This window comes from Tupaia chinensis, unplaced genomic scaffold, assembly GCF_000334495.1.
Source record: "Tupaia chinensis unplaced genomic scaffold, TupChi_1.0 Scaffold144378_1, whole genome shotgun sequence".
Classification (NCBI taxonomy): Eukaryota; Metazoa; Chordata; class Mammalia; order Scandentia; family Tupaiidae; genus Tupaia; species Tupaia belangeri.
Genome location: NW_006204238.1, coordinates 1,359,174 through 1,373,755, shown reverse-complemented (window position 1 = coordinate 1,373,755; position 14,582 = coordinate 1,359,174). Strand labels below are relative to the sequence as shown.

At 36.7% G+C, this 14,582-nt stretch overlaps 1 pseudogene; it reads left to right on the top strand.

The window, feature by feature from the left end:
* Positions 1–695: 695 nt before the first annotated feature.
* LOC102483911 (voltage-gated potassium channel subunit beta-1 pseudogene) lies at positions 696–1,291 on the top strand (annotated as a pseudogene).
* The last annotated feature ends 13,291 nt before the right edge of the window (positions 1,292–14,582 follow it).

Sequence of the window (14,582 nt, the reverse complement as noted above, 5' to 3'; positions counted from 1 at the left end):
CCTTCATTTGCATCCAAAAACTCCCTAAAAATGCCTGGTGTGTGCTTGTGCCTCTGAATTTGGTAGGCTGAAGCTGGGGATAGATTATGGATTGGGCATCCTTTGAGGGTGTCTGTCTCTCTCTTTTTCTAACAGGACACAGAGGTAAACAAATTTTTTTAAAAGGACAATTTGCACAACCCTGGTGAGAGTGTCTGAGAAAATTATATGATACCTGTTGCAATAAAAGAGATCATTTTTAGTGACAATGCCAAAATTCAGAATCACTGAGTCAATAATAAATTACTGCAATCATGGTGAAGCATTTGAATACAGAGCTTTGGCTTTGTAGAAAAACAGCATAATTCAGAGAATAACCTCTATGGACACCTTGCTTGATTTAAAACAATCTTGGAATAATGAACACAAAAGATGTTCCCAATGAGCACTCTGGGAAAATGTTGAATAAAAGACTAAGTAATTCTGTTTACTGTACTTTAGAAAAGGGTCAATGCAAGTTTTTATGAATAAAGAATTCACTAAAGAATATAGGTCATGGGGCCAGCCAGATTGGGTGGTTTTAAAATGACTGGATCGACATTTGGACTTGGTGGGTTTTTCCTGCTTTTGCTCTCAGGATTGAAGGGCTCTCTCCAGAGGCTGCAACTCTAGTATGTGGATGTGATCTTTGCAAATCGACCAGACAGTAACACCCCATGGGAAAGATTGTCTGAGCCATGACGCATGCTATAAACCAAGGCATGGCAATGCACTGGGGTACCTCGTGGTAGAGTGCTATGGAGATCATGGAAGCCTATTCTGTAGCAAGACAATTCAATATGATCCCACCAGTCTGTGGGCAAGGTGAGTACCATCTTTTCCAGAGAGAAAAGGTGGAGGTTCAGCTGCTGGAACTCTACCATAAAATAGGGGTTGGCTCCTAGACGTGGTCTCCATTTGCCTGTGGAATCATCTCAGGAAAATATGGAAGTGGAGTACCTGAAAGTTCCATGGCTTCGCTGAAGTGCTACCAGTGGTCAAAGGAAAGAATAGTCAGTGAAGAAGGGAGAAAACAGCAAAACAAGCTAAAAGACCTTTCCCCGGTTGCTGAGCGTCTGGGATGCACACTACCTCAGCTTGCTGTTGCGTGGTGCCTGAGAAATGAGGGTGTGAGTTCAACGCTCCTGGGGTCATCCACTCCTGAACAACTCATCGAAAACCTCGGTGCCATTCAGTTTCTCCCAAGATGACATCACATGTGGTAAATGAGATTGATAACATATTGCACAACAAGCCTGCTTTCGCAACCTGAATTAGGAGCGCATCTGAAAACTCACAACCAAGAAAATCCATTCTATTTTCTTATCTTGAACTGGAGTTACCTATTCTTGCCTTGCTCTGTCCACCAGATGCTTATGCAATGAAAAGAACATGGGGCAGGGGGAGGGATGGATTACCGTCAGATATTTGGTAACAAAGAAGGCTGTACAGACATATTTTTTCAAATGAACAAAATCCACAGATGCAATGTGGATTGCATCAGAAATGAAGTAGGAAATCCTCACTCAGAAGTCTTGCTTGGAAGAATAAGCAGAAACAATTTTACACTTCCCTTTCTATTTGCACATTCATGTGAGAAAGTTTTGTTTCATCTGCCATTTCCAAAACTAAAATTTCTAAGTATTTGTCTTCACTATCTTTCAACTACTTAGTTGTTTGCCCCGCCCCCCCCCATGACCCTGCCCAGCAATTTACCAAGGGTGTCTATTAGGATTTCAATGTTATGTCCATTTACATGTAGAGATGGTAAAAAGATAAATACCCCAATCTTTACTTAAAAACATTATGACTAATTTAAGAAAGGGAAGGATACAATGCTAGGGAAACTTACCTTTCAATAAAATGTAACGGATCTGCAATTAAATGTTCATTTTTTACTACATTTTATTAAAACCCGCTTTATACTTTCAAATGCTTGTAGGCATAACTTCTGCAAATTTAAATACTGAAGCTTTGAAAATACACACACACTCAGTTTTGTAAGTAAACTTATAGCATATCCAAAGAGATTGTTTAATTAGTGCTGGGATTTTACAATAAAATGCTTGGTATTTTTGAGGAGTTACGACAGTGAATGATGGCTTTGTGAAAAATGCTATGTCACTACTCAGCATACGCTGGTTGAATTCACTTGCCCAGTTAAAACAAAATGTTAAAGAACTTCCTGATTCTATAATCACATGAAATGCATTAAACTATATGCATGAAAGTGCTCTGCATAAATTAAAGGGGCTTGTTACCCCTGTTGCATTCAGAATATGAGTTATATTTAGCCCTGCCACTGTTGGGTACTTACACTCATTAAGATCCCACTGGAAAAAAATTATGAGAATGTAGTGTGTGTTTGCTATCTATAAAAAGGGAGAAACCATGTTTTTCTTTCTTTATGGGATGGAAGCTATGATCCTTTGACACTATTTGTACAACTGAGGATGTATGAAATTCTAATTTAATTTTCTGACTAGCAAGTTCCCCATATAGAAATAACTTTAAGATTTACGGTATGCTATCACCCTAAAACGCTATTTTCTGCCATCATTTATAGATACGTATTTCATAGTTGAGTTCTAATTCCTGAAATGTTAGAGTGAGATACAAATAAATTTTTGAGTAGTATTGCCTGCATCCCAAAATGGAGTTTGGATTTTTTTTTTTTTTTTTGCCCCAAAGCGTCAGATTAATGATGGAAATGAAATTCTTTTCCTGTTGTTCATTGTGAATTCAACCCAGTGAACTACTCTATGTATGAATGAGCTGAGGTGCTGTCTACCAGGAAATTTGATTTAACTTATTTGCTTAGAGTAATAAAAGCATTTTGTGCATTCAAAAATAAAATAAATAAAATAAATAAATAAAATGACCGGATCCCATGTGGCCAACTGTGTGGTAACATTCCTGACTCTGGCAGCATGAAAAAATGCTGGGCACATGTAGATTCATGCCCAACATTCCTAGAGGAGAGTGGAAGAGAACAGATTGTGGCATGGTCATCCCTCCAGGGGGACACTTTCTCACTCTCTCTCTTTCCTTCTTTGTCTCTCACTGGCAAGCACAAGCATCCTATAGTAAACTAAAAAAATAAAATAAAGACTATGTGTAATGATCAAAATTTAAAAATTGAAATGTTCATATAAGCTTATTTATAGGGAATTATAAATTCACACAGTGACAAATTATGACTACTCATTTGATTTTAGCTGAGTATATGTAGATTATACTTATATTATAGAACAGTGAATTTCCTTGAAATAAAATTGTGTGGATTTATTATGAACTTGAGTATTATTTGAGTGACATGTTTTATCTAGTAGAAACAGTAAACTAACCAAGTAGTCCTTTTAGACTTTCATGGTATATAAAGTCAGTAAAATATATTTTATATAAAATTAATAAGTAAGTTTATATAAACAGATATTTGTTGATTTGCTTTACTGTTTAACATACTCCACATATATTCTTTGTCTTTATTACAGTCTTGTTTCATAATAGAAGATATTTAATACCTGTGGATCTAATACTCAAATATTTTAGGTTAGTCTGTTGCTTCTAGAGTTAAGACATATGTTAATAAAGAAGACCTTCCAGAACTTGATGGAGTTGGCCATGTGAGATCCAGTGCCTTAACCACCACACCACTTGTTGGACCCTATATAAATCTTTTTTATGTGATTTTTGTTTTTTAAGAGAGATTTTTGCTATAGGGCTGTGCACTCACCAGGAAGACAGAGAGAAACAGAGAGACAGAAAGCAAGATCACTCCCCCCAGGGCAGATGGTCGTGATACAATCTCTTCTCCTCTGTTCTTCTCCATTCTCCTCTAAGGATTTTGGGCATGCATGTACACATGCCTGGTGTGAGTTTTAAGCCACTGGGTCCGGGACTCCAACCACAGTGGACTATGTGGGAATCCAGTGACATAACCATTATGTCATCCGCTCGTCCCAATATACTTACATATGTTAAAAATACCATGTGGTTCAATAAAATGTGGTTTTCAAGGTGTGTGTGAGTGGGTGTCAGAGGTCTGAGGATGCATTTATGGTAGTTTTGAACCAAGGTTTTCTTCTACTCTTCAAGGGAGAGTGGCAGTTTGCCCTGGATTCACTGTGTGATCTTGAGCGAGTCACCTCACATTCTTGAACCTCAGTCAACCCATTGGAGAATTAGGTGAAAGCTAAGCTTTAGTGAGAAACAGATGCAACATCTGAGATGAGTTTTCTTGTGTAAACAAGTAATTCCAAAGTTTAATTCCAAAGAAAGTTGCTGTGTGGATGACCATGATACATGGTCTGTATGAAGTAGACAATTGCGTTAAAGGTTTGGAATAAATATGTTTCCTAATAGAAATTATAGCATCATATTATTACATCTGAATTCCTCAAAAATATTTTCATATAGTTTTTTATGCCCTCCTACTCTGTGATTAGATATATGATGTGATTTTTTAAATGTTTTTGGGAGCATATTATAATTTTTATATGGTAAATTGTACTCCTACCAGGTCAATTAAGTTGTCAAGGAAATATAATTTAAATAGTTCAGTTATTACCTAGTGAAAGTTAAGACCTCTTCTTTGGGGGATAAAAGTGAACAATCTAGGGATTTAAAGACATGTGGTTTTAAAGACAACTAAATTTGCATTTTAGTTTAATTCCCAGTGGATTACTTGTCACTCTGGTCAATTCATACACTCTAAAGCACTTTGCTACTAAAGAGATAGATAATTTAATAAATTGAAAAGAATTCCTCAAAGAAAAGAAAAACCCTCTTGAGAAATGCTAGGCTAAGTTGTCTGATTGCTTTCTCTCCTCTACAATTGCTACGCAGCTGATTGAAATAGCTACGTACATCAAAGTAAGGCCTGTGGTTCCAGAAACACTCTGAGCTTGCCATAGCTCCAAACTTATATTTCCTGTGTTGATTCCGTGTATTGCTATCATCGGTGCACATTTCAAAGCTTCAGGTTAAATGTGCTGCGGTTTCCCATTGCACAACTTTCTTGTGTTTTAAGTCGGGAATAAGTAACATGTGAATCAGCAAGCTAATGGATACTGTCGAGAATTCTGCATCAGCTAGGTTATGATTCTCTGCTTTGTTTTTTGGCAGCTATGGTGTTCCTGCATTTGACATTAGCTAAAGGAGCGGTAGCTTGGCCTTTGAGGGAAAAACAATCCAGGAATTTCAGAGGAGAGGAACTAAGCAACCAGAGGCCTGGAGCTATTATCTTCTGAAGAGAGATGAAAGCGCTCCTGTCCTTGTGCTTTCCTCGGTTGCCTGCACAGAACTCTTTGACTTCAGTGTGTAAAGAACATATTTGCAGTAGAATCTGGTCCTGAGTTTCTTTTGAGAGGAAGTGAAGTCCAACTGAGTAAGATGCAAAGTAACTGATGGCTAGAGAGCCATGGAGAGCAGCAATGTGATAGGGATAAATCTGAGCACTTAAAGGGAGGAGAGAGAAGAGGAAAGCCTAAATTTAGACTTACTATGTATAGAAAAAATCTAGTGGAAATATTTAATTCAGTGAATGTCTTGGGAAGCAGGCCTGATGAAAGCAATGAAAGGTCCACTTTAGCATTTAAAACAGTTTCGAAAGAGTTGTCATCATAGAGCATCTTAAATTGGTCTCATTTTCGATTAGTTGAATTATAAATATTTTCCCCTTTAAAATTCTTATGTGATGATGTAACCTCTAGAAGCAAAATATAATAATTTAAAAAATAGAGAATATAATAATGATGTAATAATATAATAATACACTGTAATAATTCTCTCTCTCTCTCTCTATATATATATATAAATGAGGATGCTTCAAAAATATAACAATTCTCTCTCTCTCCATATATACATGTATGTGTGTAGCTCTCTGAGTGTCAGTTCCTTAATTGTTATTCTCCCGGCTCATAATTGACACTAAATGTGGTACTCTTTAATTTTACTTTTTAGTTTTAATTGTCAAGGAGCATAGCTAGTTAATAACATTCTTACTTTGAACACAAGGCATACAGTAATTTCACTTGGGTTTTCTTTATCCTCTGCTAATTTATACTAGAAAGGGAAATGATAGGTGTATATCTGAGTCTATTTATTTTGAATTGCAGGATAAACCAATTTTAAAGTAATGATTGTGTACAGGAGCGAGAGGAAATAGTGTGGGTGAATAGGAATATAAGTTATGCTTCAATATATCAAGTCTTATAGATTGCCTTGGAATCACATAAATTTAACATTATTATGAAACAAAATTAAATGAAATTTGAGAGCATGATAAAGTTAAAGAATTGAACTTTGTATTGAGTTAGCACATAACCACACAGAGCAGAACCACTTCATGTGTGTATCTTTTTTTTTTTTTTGGGAGATGTTTTTGCTATAGTGTGCGTACACTTACAGGAAAGACAGAGAGAGACAGAGAGATAGAAAGCAAGAAATCAACTCCCAGGGGGGATGGCCACACCAATCCCTTCTTCTCCATTCTCCTCTAGGGATCTTGGGCACGCATGTACATGCGCCCAGCGTGAGTTTAAGCCACCGGATGCGGGACGGGAACTGCGGTCGACTACATGGGAGTTCAGCGACATAGCCATTACACAAACTGCTGGCCCCTGTGTATCTTTAAAACACATAGTTGGACTGCACTTACTAGTGGGATGTACTCTGCAAACAGAAAGAATGGCAAAATATTTTAAACTCTTTTTAGTAATCATGTTTTGTTTATAGATGCTATCCTTCATCATAAAATTTTTATTAACAAACACAAAAATAGTAAATTTTTCTCCAAGTTTATTGAAATATAATGGACACATAAACTATATGTACTTAAGGTATAAAACAGGATGACTGGAAATACACATACATATGAATGCTTACCATAATTGAGTCAGTTAACACATCAGCTCACATAATTGTCTTTTCTTTCTTACTCTCCTCTCCCCTCCCCTTCCCTCCCATCTCTTCATCTCCCTTCCCCTCCCCACTTCTTTCTCTTCTTTCTCTTCTTTCTCTTCTCTTCTCTTCTCTTCTCTTCTCTTCTCTCCTCTTCTATTTCCCCTCCTCTCGCATTCACTCCCCTCTCCTCTCTCTCCTCTCCCTTCCTCTCCTCTCCCCCTCTGTTCCCTCCTCTTCTCCTTTCCTTTCTTTCCTTCTCTTCTTCTCCCTTCTTTTACCTTTTCCCTTCTCCTCTTCCTCCTCCACCTTCTTCTTCTCTACTGAGACCACATAATATTTACTTTTTTGTTAATTTAAGTTAAATACTGTATTATTAACTATAGTCATTTTATGGTCAGAGTCTGTTCACTAAAATTCACATGTTGAAACTTAATTATCAGTGCAGTATTAAGAGGTTAGGCCTTTAGAAAGTTATTAAATAATGAGGGAAGAATGATATAGATGGGATCAGAGCCCTTATTAAAAGACTGGAGGGAGAAGGTTTGCTTCCTACTACTCTTTTGCCCTGTGAGGCCAAAAAACATTACTCATCTTTTTGCTCTTTTAGTCTTTCTGCCATGTCAAGACACCTAGAGAGTGCCATCATGAGAAATGGGCCTTTGCCAAAAACACAGCTTCTGGCATCTTAATCTTGGATTTCCCAGAACTCAAAACTGTGAGGAAAGTTCTGCTGTTTATATATTACCCCATCTCAGAGACTTAGTTATAGCAGCATGAATAGACTTAAACAGTCACCATGGGGTCTGTTAAATCCTCAGGACTTATTCATCTGGTAGCTGAAAATGGTCCCCTTGTCAAATAGTTGACTGTATATGCTTGGATTTATTTTTGGACTCTCCATCATGTTCCATTGGTCTATGTGTCTGTTTTTATGCCAATATTATTCTGTTTTGATTACTATGTCTTTATATATGTAGTTTGAAATCAGGAAGTGTGTTGCTTCCAGCTTTGTTCTCATTGCTCAAGATTAACATGGTTATTTGGGGTCTTTTGTGGTTTTATATTAATTTTAGGATTGTGTTTCCTATTTCTATAAAAAAAGTCAGTGGAATTTTGATATGGATTAAATTGCATTTGTAGACCACTTTTGAGTGGTATGAGCATTAACAATGTTACTTTCTGCAATCAATGAACACAGGTAATAGTTCTGTTTGTTTGCTTCCTTTTATCAATTTTTATATCATTTTCAAAGAGTATACAAATCTTTCATCTTGCTTAAGTTTGTTGCTGTTTTATTATTTTGATTCTATTGTAAATGGGATTATTTTCTTTATTTCTTTTTGGATAGTTCATTTTTAAGGTTTAGAAATGGTACTGATCTTTGTATGTTGATTTTATAACTTGCAACTTCACTGAATTTGTTTATTAGCTCTAAGTTTTTTGAGGGGTGTCTCTAAATGGTTTTCTAATATAAGCTCATGTCATCTTCAAGCAGAGACAATTTTACTTTCTCTCTCTAATTTTGTTGCTTTTTGTTCCTTTTTATTGCCTAATTGCTCTGTGTAGCACTTCCAGTACCATATTGAATAGAAATGAGAGTGGCCCTATTCATCTTGTTCCTTATTTAAGAGAAAGAGACCTGCTTTTCACAGAGTATGGTGTTAGCTGTGAGCTTGGCATATATAGCTTTTATTATGCTGATGTGTCATTCTTCTATAACCAATTTGTTGAGAGCTTTTAATCAGGACAAGATACTGAATTTTGTAAAGGAATTTTTATTCATCTTTTAAGGTAAGCATTTAATTTTTGTCCTTTATTCTGTTAATATAAGGTATCACCATTATGGATTTTTTTGTTGTTGTTATGCCACCTTTGCACCCATCCAAGGGGCAAATAATACTTGATCATGGTGTCTGGTTCTTTTAATGTGCTGTGCTATAAAGTTTACTAGTACTTCACTGAGGATATTTTCCCTATCTATGCTCATTGTGAATATTTGCCTGTAATTTTCATTTCATGAAGTGTCCTAAGATGGCTTTGGTATGAGGTTAATGCTGGCATTGTAAAATGTGTTTTACAATGAGTCTTCAAGTTTTTGGAAAACATTAAGAATTATTGGTGTACATTTTTTAAAGGTTTGGCATCTTTACCAGTGAAATCATCTGGTCCTGGTCTTTTCTATGTTCAGAGGGTTTTCATTACTAATTTAATCTTCTTTCTCATTAATGATCTGTTCATATTTTATATATTTTCTTGATCAATCTTGGTAGTTTGTATGATTCTAAGAATTTATTAAATTATTCTAAATTATTCAAGTTTTTGATGTATAATTGTTCATACCAGTCTTATGATCTTCTGTATTTCTGTGATATCAGTTGTAATGTCTCCTCTTTTATCTATAATTATATTTATCTTTTCTCTCTTTTTTTTTGTGATTAATGTTATGGTTTGAATGTGTTCTCCCCATATTCATGTGACATGAATTAAGAGGCAAGGCCTTTGATAAGTAATTAGAATTAGGGTCATCAAGGTGGGGACCTCAGATTGAATGGACATATACCCATGCATACACTTGATTTATCTAGTCATGTGATGCCCTTTGTTACTTCAGATTCCCACAAACAAGAAGACCTACACCAATTTGTCTCCTTGACCTGAGACCTATATAAGATTATAAACTAAATAAACCTTCATTATTTAAAAATTACTCAGTGTGGTATTTAGTTGTTAGAAGCAGAGAGCAGACTAAATGGAAAATTAGTACTGAGAAATAGAGTATTACTGCTTATAGTGAATATGTGGAAAGGTGAAAGTGGCTTTGGAAATGAGTAATGCCCGGAGAGTGGAAGAATATGGAGGGGCAGGCTAGAAAAAGCCTAGATTCTGGTGAGGGATTAGAAGAACAGACTAGGGACAAAGTGGGAGATTTTAGAGATTAAGTCACTATGATCAGAATGCTGATAAAAATATGGACAGTGAAAGCCGTCCTGAGAAGGTTTCCAATGAAAATGAGGAATATCTTACTGAAAATGAGAGAAAAGGTTGTCCTTGTTAAACTGTTTTGAGGAATTTATCTGTCTTATGCCTATCCCTAAGACCTTATGGAAGGTTAAGAGTGATGTCCTGGAGTATTTGGCACAGGAAATGTCCAAACAACAAAGTGTTCAGGCTACTGTGCGATTACTTCTAACTGCATCTAGTGAAATGTGAGAGCAAAGGGAAGCAGAGCAGAAAAAAATGGTAAATTTGCACCGTGGTCATGTGGTAAAGAATGAAAGAGCATTTTGAGGACAGAAAAATAGTGATATAGTCCAGCAACTGTTACTAAAAAGATTAGCAGAGATTAAAGGGAAGGAAACATTAGTTATTAAGACAATGAGATAAAGGTCCTGAGAACATTTTATAAATCTTCAAGGCTACTTCTTTCATCTCAGGCACAGAGGCCTGGGAAAGCCAAACGGTTTTAGGGGATGGGCCTAGTGTAGGTCCAATGGCAAGCACTGCCTTGGGACTCTGTTCCCTGTATCCTAGTGCATTGTTCAGCTCTGCCTGTGATTCAAGGGAGTGTAGTTGTAGCTAGACTCAGTTTGAAGACTGCTGCTCCATTTGTTGCACTGGAACATCCAAATAATAAATGGTGGTGGTGTGCATGTGGTGGAAATTCTGCAGGGTTGCAGAATGCAATAGCTATGAAGATGTAGAGGCTTCCACCTAAATTTCAGATGATGTCTCAGACAACTAGAGCCCTAGGCAGAAACCTGTTACAAGAGGAGAATCTCTTCAGAAAGTCCTTCACTAGGGCAATGCCAAGCAAAATTGGGGTCAGAGCTGCCATAAAGAGTCCCAATTAGAGTAATGCCTAGGGCTGGACTGCTGTCCAAATCCCAGAATTATAGAGCTACCAATATTAAATATTACCATGGGAGAACTATAGACATGAGACTCCAAATCAAAAGCACTGTTGTATGATGTCACGTCAACAAATCCATGGGGGCAAAGTTGTTCAACTTACTCAGTGTGTCCAGGAGGTCATATATAAAAAGGAAAGTTATTCTGGAGTTTGATGATTGAATGAAAAACTCTCGAGTTTTGAACTTTTTTTGGGATCTATTACTGCTTTCTTCTTGTGAAGCGAGCATATCTGCCCTGTGTCCATCCTGCCACTGTATTGTGGAAGTATGTAATTTGTTTTGATTTCACAGACACACAACTGGAAGGAGTTTGCCTTGAGTCTCACATAAGAGTTCAGACTTTGAGTTGGTGTTATTTGAAGTTAAGAGTTTTGGGAATATTGGAATAAAGTGGATGTATTTTGTATTTGAGAATGAAATCATTTTGGGGGACCAGAGATAACATGGCAATAGTTTTAATGTATCGCCCTAAAATTCATGCAATGAAGTTTGGTCATTATGGGATTAAAAGAAAATTTACATGAAAACTTAAACTGAGTATGGGATTAAGAGGTGGGAACCTTTGGCAGGCGATTATGTTATATTAAGTTCATCAGGGTGGAGCCCCCCATGACTGAATTTTGGAGATTTTATAAAAGACAGCTATATGGAAATAGACATATGCATGCTGTATATTGCCATGTGATACACTGCACCACCATGGGATTCTGCAGAGTCCACACCAGAAAGAAGTCCCTCACCAGATATGGCCTCAAGACTAAGCACTCCAAATCATGAGATGATTAAACCTTCATTCTTCTAAGTCACCTAGTTTTAGGTATTCAGTTTTTAAGTATCAGAAAGTGGGCCAAAAAATTCTGACTAAAGGTTTGTTGATCTTTTCTAAAGCCAACTCTCAGTTTTGTTATTATTTCTATTACTTTTTAAGACTCTAAAGTATTTCTACTCTAATCTATTTTCCTGCTAACTTTGGCCTTCGCTTTTTATTCTTTTTCTAATTTCTTGAGGTATAGTTAAGTTGTTTACTTGAGATCTTATATTTTTCCTAATGTAGGTTTTTATAATCATAATCTTGTATCTTAGAAATGCTTTTGCTATGTCCCATTTGGTAATGGTATTTTTTTAAGGTCTTTTTAAAATTATCATCATAATCTTCTTTATATTACATTGGATTACATATAACTTTACAGTGTATTACATTGCTTTTTCAAAAGGGAATGCCATGCATGTCAGTCAATACAGAAACAATCTCTCCACTTCATCATTCAATATCTTTTCTATGTTTTTCCCAATCATTATTATTATTATTCTAATTATTTTTTAAAACAGTCAATCACTATTTCTCATTTTGCTTGTAAAAAGACTTTGCCTATCATGAAATACTTCTCAGACCAATCCAGTTGAGAATACTGTACATGTCATCATCAACAGGTAATAAGCCGTATCTGTTTCTCACTAACATCCTGCCTCTCTATTGTTCTCTTGCTATCTTTCTCTATCCTCTTCTCTTCACCTCCCCCATTCCACACTGTCCTATTCTCATTAAGTACCTTCACTGCTTTTATGTCCTCCAATTTTTCACGCTCTACCATAGAGTGCAGATAGTCAGTATATATTGAGTGGATACATACAATATCTTTCTTTCATAGCCTGGCTTACTTCACTCAGTAATAGATCCTCCATATCTGACCACTTTCTATCAAATGCCAGGGTCTTGTTATTTTTTTATGGCTGAGTAGTATTCCATAGAGTATATATACCACACTTTTCCAATCCATTCATTTGTTTGTGGACATTTACGTTGGTTCCATGTCTTGGCAATTGTGAATAATGCTGCAATAAACATTGATGTGCAAGCACTTTTCTGACTGAGCGTTCTCCAGTCTTTTGGGTAAATACCCAGACGTGGGATTGCTGGATCAAATTTGTAGATCTTTGAGGAACCTCCATATTGTTCTCCACAGTGGTTGAACTAGTTTACATTCCCACCAAGAGTGTAGGAGGGTTCCCTTTTAAGGTGATTCTTCTTGATGTGGTGCTGTGTAGCCTGGGGAGGGGCATTATGACCAAAAAATAAAATCATTTCTCTCATTCTTCTACTGCAGTTTTTCTTTTTTCTTCCTTTCTTTTTTCTGAGCTCCAAAGGGGATACTCAACCTTATACTCAGTTTCCAAGGTTTTTGTAAGGTATTTTTGTCTGTGCGTTGGTATTTTTGTCCTATTATACAGTTTAACTTTTATTTATAAAATCCATGAATAAGTTTTAGGGGGACGCAAACCATAGTAGCCAACATGGGAAAGAGAGTAACCTCCTAATTTGCTGTTCCTGCCCAGTTACTCTTGGGGAGTTCCTTCAACCCTTCAAGCCTGGTTCCACATCTTACAAAGCAGTGATAATACTAGTCCCCACCTTGCTGAGGTTGAGGTATAGATTACAGGGCACAGTTAAGAGCTTAGCCTAGGGAACCAGCAGTTAGTGTAATGGCTATGTCGCTGGACTCCCACATAGTCGACCATGGTTCGTGTCCCGGACCCGGTGGCTTAAAACTCACGCCGGGCGCGTGTGCATGCGTGCCCAAGATGCTGAGAGGAGAATGGAGGAGAAGGGATTGCGGCGTGACCATCCCCCCTGGGGGGTGATTTCTTGCTTTCTGTCTCTATGTCTCTCTCTGTCTGTCTGGCGAGCACACGCGCCCTATAGCGAAAACCTCTCAAAAAAAAAAAAAAAGAGCTTAGCCTAGTGGAAAGTGCACCTAAGTGTTTACTAAGTGTTTAATCATTGTTTGCCACTGTGTTTAATTACTGACTCTACTTCCCTTGACTAGGAGTTCCTTGAGGATGGAACAGTGTCATATGGACTGCTATGTCTTTGCTACTTAACTGCATGAAACAATAAATTGAGTATTTATTTACATTTACTGTTGTTTAAAAGTGCTGTTGCTACCAAAACAAACAAACAAATCACACAACTCCAGAGACCTGTGCCTTATGAACTGTATGGTTTCCTCATAATTTTTGGGTTCACCTGGAAAGCTTGACTCCTTAATAAAAATATTACTAAAAAAGTTTTTCTTTTTGAAGAGAAAATTGAAATTAAGGGTTATCTAACATACATGAACTAACTGAAAATGTCAGGTACTTACAGGGTTTTCATTATTTATTTTCTGAGCTCTGTTGTAGTTGATGCTGCCTAATTTTTTTCCACTATAAATCCCTTCTTCTCAAGGGACCATAACTTCCCCAATAAAAAGAATGGCTTCAGGCAAACACTTGAAACATTTGCTCTCAACATAAGAGGACTTTTGTTTTTCCAGGTTTGGAAAATAAAAATCCATTATATTCTTTTTAAATTACAGGAGTGTTAAAGTGAAGAAAGAAATAACAAGAACCCAGAATTACTGCTCTTTTATGTGTGTTCTTACTACCTGGGCTCCAAATTTTCTTCTAAGCAGAGATTTTGCAGCCCCCTCTGATTATGTTAGCAGCCGTGTATTATCTGAGATAGTTCAGTATTGCCCATTCATACAGAGTCCATTGACCCTCAGAAGAGCTTGCTGGAGATGGTTTGGTGAATTGTTTGTACCAGGTCATTGATCTTCCCTTGATAGATGATGATCCAATGTCTCCTAGACAAAAGCAGCTTAGTCAGTATATTTTAATATTCTTCTCTTCTCCTTTTGCTTATTAGTTCATTCAGGACTATCATGTAGTAAATATTTTTAAAAGCAATATTTCCAGGACTTCATT